Source organism: Cryptotermes secundus, unplaced genomic scaffold (assembly GCF_002891405.2).
Source record: "Cryptotermes secundus unplaced genomic scaffold, Csec_1.0 scaffold381, whole genome shotgun sequence".
Taxonomy (NCBI): Eukaryota; Metazoa; Arthropoda; class Insecta; order Blattodea; family Kalotermitidae; genus Cryptotermes; species Cryptotermes secundus.
The window spans coordinates 946,176-953,246 of NW_019731574.1; positions in this window are offsets into that span (position 1 = coordinate 946,176).

Consider the following 7,071-nt stretch of genomic DNA (forward strand, 5'->3'; position numbering starts at 1 on the left):
CTCTGAAGGCACAGCAGTATAAAATGTCATTGGGCTGTATAGACGGTCCGAGTAGTACAAAGCAATTGTAAACAGACCTGCGGGACATTACGGCAGTGGTACAGGACTTGTACATCAAGCAGACATTACAGATAGCGATGTGTAGCTTTGTGCTTCAGATATCCCGTCTGACGTTCCAGCTTCGTTCTCATAAATGGAAATGTTTCCAGTACACAGCTGTCACTTCCCTGCACTCTCCTGTTCGGTTCATCTTCCTGTTGGATAAACGGTAAAGTTGTCCCTGTTTTTAACTAATTAAGCAGTACTCCATGAAGACGTATGGGGGAGTGGATGAGTAGACCCACATTTTCTTGACCGCGGCACTAGCTGGAGGTGAGTGGTCAGCTTTACCCCCAATAACTATTAAATAGGAGGTTGGATTGATCCCAGAGCCGGTCTGGACGAAATGGAGAAGTGAAAATTCTTGACTCTACCGGGACTCGAACTCCGACCCCTCAGTCTTCCAGCCCTTAGCCACTCGCTATATCGACTGCACTACCCCAGCCCTTTACTATATTTAAATAGGCATAAAATAATTGGTTGTATTGATGTGAAGTTTTCAATAACCTGGAATAGAAGGGCGTAGGAGAATGTGGGGTGGATTCGCCTGGTTCGAGATGGAGTGAATTTACGGGCTCTTATGAACACTGTAGTGGAATATGTGGAACAGTAAGGCAGTAGCTTCCCCCGAAACGTCAGTAGTCATTAAAGATCTACAATGCACTGCGTATGAGAATGCATTCTGATGGTAAAAAGTCGATTCGGAAATTTTGAAGAATTTACAGCTTTTGAGCTCCCTTCAATATGAGAAAGTGGCTGCTACTTTGCTTCACTTCTCTCTCTTTATATATATATATGTGTGTGTGTGTGTGTGCGTGCGTACGTGCGCAGGATGACGGGTATATAGGTAGACGGACATGTGGATATGCCCTCGCAAGGGCCTCAAGGTTTAGACAGATTTTTCACGTTCGATATTCAAGAGTTTATCCTTCATAGGTTGGTGCCCATGAATATGAACATAGTTCCAAATATATGGGCCAGTCAAAGGGATGTTTTCTTGAAAACTGGTCCAAAGATTTTGACTAAATTTTGTTACCTTGACTAAAATTAACGGTATGCGCCTTAGGAACCAAACAGGAAACGTCACTTCCGTTGAAATCGGCTTTACAAGTCGGGCAAATTTCTTTGTTGTTCTATATTCATTAACCCAAAAGTGGTATCCCGAACAACAACCGAATTAATTTCCACGTTAACGTACTCACGGTCAATTGTTTCTGAGATAGCGGTTGCAGTGTCTTTGCACCGATTTTTCTTCCTGTTTTTGTTTCGAGTTTTCTTGCTTTACTTTCTTTTCTGCTCTCGCTTCCTTCCTCATTTCTTTCGTTCTCCTAAGAGCCAATCCATTACTTCTGAAAATGAACTTCATGAAAATGTCTCCTTTCTCCATCACAATAGATGCAGAGCTCGCGTTGCTTTGTAATACTGCGGTTTACACAGTGGATACACGAAACAGCGAATCATTTTCTCATTTTGCAGCAGGCTCGGGTTTTATTCCAACCAAATTCGGTTACCATCTTCATGCTAACGGAGAATATCCCATTACAAATGTCTCAGGAATTGTGCCGTGTGTTTGTTCCTTGCTACAGAGTCCAACATGAGCGGTCTCTACTTACACTTCTCATGGAACTCGCCTGTCCATTACCATAACCCCAAAATTCCTTTTGGACTTCCATTTCCCACACTTCAAATAATTTCAGGTCTATACAATTGCAAGATAAGTTTTAATATTATCCGGGGAGGCAGGATATCTCAGTTGGTATAGCAATTAGGCTACGATTTAGATGACCGAGTTTCGATTCCCGATATGGGCAACGAATTTTCCTCTTCTCCATAGCATCCAGATCGGTTCCGGAACCCATCCAGTGAGCACCGCGGGCTCTGTCTTAGTAAAGCGGCAGAGGTGTGGAACCAACCACTAACCTGCACCAAGTCCCAAGGTCAAGAATTGTGGAGCTGTACCTCCATTTCGCCCTTGTGCCTTCATGACATAGTGCCTTACTTTGCATTTAATATATTCCTCTAAACTGTGTCTGTATTGTCCCTGTTAGGTTTCCGAAGCATAATTTTGCGTCAATTTCATATATCTCAGTAAGTCAGACCCTATCTCCTTACCTCAGGAACTCGGGGCTCGGGTTTGACTCCGGGCGACTTCATGTTATATTCATGGTGAACCAAGTTGTACTGAAGTACGTTTTGCTCTGCAAACTACCACTCCACCATTTCAATCTATCGCCATATCTTGAAGTTTGCGATGGCGTTAACAAGGCAGACATTATCACAACTTGGCTTTTCAGGTTGAGAACGTGTAAAAATATAGGTAAAATTATCTCTAGGCTTAATTAATTAAGCAGTAAACTGTGCAAACATTTGAGGGAGTGGAGATATAGCTCAATTATCCTTAACCTAGGCACAATATGGAGGTGAGTGTTCAGCTTCACGTTCCTGCCTCCTTATACCTGAGGGAACATCCCCCAGTACCCATTGTACAGGAGGCTGGGTGTGGCCCTGAGTTGATCTGGACCTTATAGAGAACTGATTAATATCTTGCCTCTACCAGGAATCAAACCCCTAATCGTCGATTTTCCAGTGTAATACTGTAAAGTTCAACACGAAAGAAGACGTGGCATAAATAGGAGAAGAATAGAAGAAAAGCCTCGGAAAATATTGATTTAGTGTAAAGTAATAACTTTAAATCTATTGATGGAATCACAGAATTATTAATCGAAGCTGATAATGGCAGAGGCTGGAACATTTACGCGAACGTACTTGGTTTAATCTCTTCTCTCTTTTGTGATATTCCGTTTGCTTTTCTGCGTCTTCTATTATCCTCCCTGCAAATCTGAAATGGTGAGGCGGTTAAGACTTGAGTCGTTAACACGGGTGGCGCAAGGAAACAATGGAACCACGGGATAAGCCTCACTTGGGAAGAGATTTGAATTTTATTGCACACCGAACCCACTGTGGAAATGCCTGTCATGGCATCAGCGTAGGCACCGCAGCGGTGGAACGAATGAAGGAGACGAGGAATATGGGTGCGAGGAGGGTGCAAGTAGGAGAGGGATAAGACTGCGAATTTGTAGAAATAGAGACTCAAATTGGAATTAATTTAAAGGAGACGGTGTCCGCTCATTAAGCTGGGAAACAGAAAGACGTGACACAGGTTCTGCAAACAAACCTTCTCCGGTAGACTGCCTTGAGAATATGGAATTTGTATGCCCAAATTTGAGAGATTTCTCAGTCTCCATGATGGGCCGCAACACCCTGATAATGGAGAAGACACTCTCAGAAATGTCCCTCACTAGCTCCATCTTCTTAAAAGCTTCAAATCATGCGTAGTTTTTACAAAGATTTGAGAAGAATGTTCCTGGTAAAAGGAAGAGTAATGGGAGAGTGTTTCTTGAGTTAAAGAGAATAATAAACTCCGTTGTAACAGGAGAGATACATACAGGGTGGTTCAGGGCCGCGCCATAGCTCAAGCGGTTAGATGCTGGCTTCTCACCGCGGCGGCCCGGGTTCGATCCTGGGTCTGTTCAAGTGGGATTTGTGGTGGACAACGTGGCACTGGGGCAGGTTTTCTCCGAGTACTTCGGTTTCCCCTGCCAATTTTCATTACACCAATTGCTCCACAATGACCCTCACCTATCATCTTGGGCTGGTACAATAGACCAGAAGTGGCCGCAGTACAAAGGACTTAGTCCCACCTCACTAGTAATAAAAAAATACAGGGTGGTTCTCTTATCTCGCTGATCACTTACGTACGCGCGTGGATAGTCTCCTCGCACTGCGATGAAGTATTCATTACTGGATACCATGAAACAAACAGCGTTCGCTACCGGAGATACGCCATATTTTCTTAATGACTGCAAAGTCGCACAGCAGACAGAACAGCAACATAGAAATCACATAAGTAAATTGTTTAAATTTATCTTCCTAATGTCACAAATTATATTACATTGGCTATGATAGTTTTCCCACAGTTATTGCTTGAACTGGGAAAAGGTTTGACAGGGACACTCTGTATTTGGTGAGACTTGCTTGTGACAGATGGTGATTATTCGGGTGAGAGACTGTCAGGCAGGACAGTACTATGGCAATGGCAGTGGAAAACAGATTGATACATTATAAGTTGTAGAGAGTAAAGACGGACTGACACGCGTACTGAGAGAATCGCGTGAATGGCCAGTAGAGAAGCTGTGAGATAGGATGATAGTATTTTAACAAATGTTGTTTCCGATTTATTTGGCTTTTGGATTATTAAAATGCTAGTCATTTCTTAGCCGCGTGACTAACTGTGATTTGCTCAAGGAAGGCCTTTTATCATAGGATACTTTTTTCTGCTTGAAAAGGTCTCACGAACGAAATTTTGTGTTATTTATGACATAAAATGTGTAGAATAAAAGCACACAGGAGATAAACCAAAGAAAGACTAAATAAATGAAAATTGATAAGATAAATTAATAAATGTATAATAAATGAATCGACAGAGGAAGGAAATGAAGAGAAGGAAAGGAGACAAAGAAAGACAAGAAAAGAATAAAAGCGGGAGAAACAAGAGAGGAAAAAGAAAACAGGCTAAAAGGAGAGTGAAGGATGAAATTAGGGAATAAGTAAAAGAAGGGACCGTTGAAGGAAGAAAAACGAAGAAGCTAAGAAAATATAGAACAAAACGGAGGAAAGAAAGAAATTAAGTAGAGAAAATATTAATGTAGAGAGGGAACAGAAAGATATATGTATATATATAGTTATACATATAAATAGTTCAGCAAGTCATTGTAATTCGAATTTAATATTATTGATTTTGACGTCACCAGAAAGATGGTCGCATGTCGCCCATAACCTTTCCTATAGAAATCATGTGAAGCCCCTCTGCTCAGTGACCTACTGTTCTGGACCTTACATACATTATGAATGGAGCGTCGGGCTCGACTTGTGACGCCGCATGCACGGAAGTCAAGGGCACTGAGCTTCCTCTATCTCTTGCTTTCATACGTTTGCCTATTCTGGGCAAGAACCACTTCCCTCAGTCTTGCAAGTCGATTTTTATAGTGGTTATACATCACAGAAACACGTTGCCTTTGGGACTAGCTGTTTGGGTAAAGTCTTAAAAGCAGATTGACCGTTCTTTCTGTTTACACTGGAAACACACTTTGATGTCGGATAGAACGCTGACAGCAAGCGCCCCCGAGCGAACTCACGCCCTGAAGAACAGCTGCTCCTACACAAACGGATCATACCGATTATCGCCGCTTGTCACTCCAGTTACAAGCTTAGGAATACAGTGTATTGGTCTGTATTTCTCTTTTGGCTTTTGTACCTTTTTTATTCTCTAACAGTGTGTTGTTTTACTTCAGTGTTTCTGATGTCAGCTCATTCAGGGCCAGGTTTCGTTTCTTTTGTAATTTTGTTTCAGACAATCAAGAGAGGGAAATTTTACATTCTGGACGGGTGTTCTGTCTAGCCACAGAATAATTTATCTTCATGTGTCCTGCCGCAAAAAAAAAAACTACAATCTTACCTGTTTTTATAGGATATTTCACATTAAAGCTTGAGTTTTCGAACTTTGTGTTACCACAACCCCCTGAAATAATACCTAAACTTACACCACCCTCCATCCCTTTCAGTTAACGATATATGCAGTTCTTCACACAGTTACACTCAAATAGCTTTGAAACTTCTATAAACCTACCTGAAGCTATGAAACTATAAAATAAGCTATGAAGTTAGAAAATAATCACAAAAGCAGAAGTCTGTGAGGTTGGAGACGGAGTGGAAAGAGGAGAAAGGCTGGAAGAAGATGAAGGGAAAGACGAAAATAAGTACAGGATGAGTGGAGGAAGGGTGGAGAAGGGAGAAGAAAGGCTGAAAGAAGATGAAAAGAAAGACGAAAATAAGTACAGGATGAGTGTAAGAAGGGTGGAGAAGAGAAAAGAAAGGCTGAAAGAAGATGAAGGGAAAGACGAAAATAAGTACAGGAGGAGTGCAAGAAGGGTGGAGAAGAGAGAAGAAAGGCTGAAAGAAGGTGATAGGAAAGACGAAAATAAGTACAGGATGAGTGGAAGAAGGGTGGAGAAGAGAGAAGAGAGGCTGAAAGAAGATGAAGGGAAAGACGAAAATAAGAACAGGATGAGTGTAAGTAGAACAAAACTACGAAGAAGTACAGAAAGCGAAGAATTGTTCTTCCTAATGACTTGCCTCTGAAAATGTTGCAAGGCGTTAGTTTCGGCTTGTCTTTGCCCTCTTATTAGCCATGCGCTGGTATAATTACAAAGGAAAACACTTCTGGAGTTGAGAGTCTGAATGCTGAAGTGCTGAAAACTTGAATTGTTCCGGAAACAATTTCGCCTTGAACTTTTGTTGCCTTCAGTTCCTGCCAAAGAAAATAAAAGAGCCTTTCAATGTTTCTTCCAACCTCTTGGTAATTTGATGTGACTCACAATGACAACCAGCTCTTTATCCACTCGAGCGCTACTGCTACAAGACATGACTTGACTGTTCACTGATGAAAGTACCTAACCATATTTTTGGCCTTTTAACTAAAACCGATAAGGACTTGGGAGCTGGTAACTATTGCACTTGTAGCCTTGTTTCAAGAAATGGACGTGGACATACATTGTCTCTTCTGAGGAAGGGAACCGCACGCTACCAGTCACATCTGAGACAATTATATATATGAAGATTTGAGGCTTTCACGGCGGTGACTATGAAGAAAGTAGTCTTCTGGGATTTGGTATCGTGTATATGTGGTGTTAACCGACGTTTCGGAGGAACGTATCGCCTCCATCTTCAGGGTAGAAGAAAAAATATATAAGAAATCTGCAAGCAAAGAGACCGTGAGAACCGGTAAAAGCAGACTGCAGCCACTGATTGGCCTATTGTAGCCTGCCCCGGGTGATTATGATGATGGAGAATTTGGTGGAATGAAGATTGTCAGGGGAAACAGAAGTACTCGGAGAAAACCTGCCCCAGCGCCAC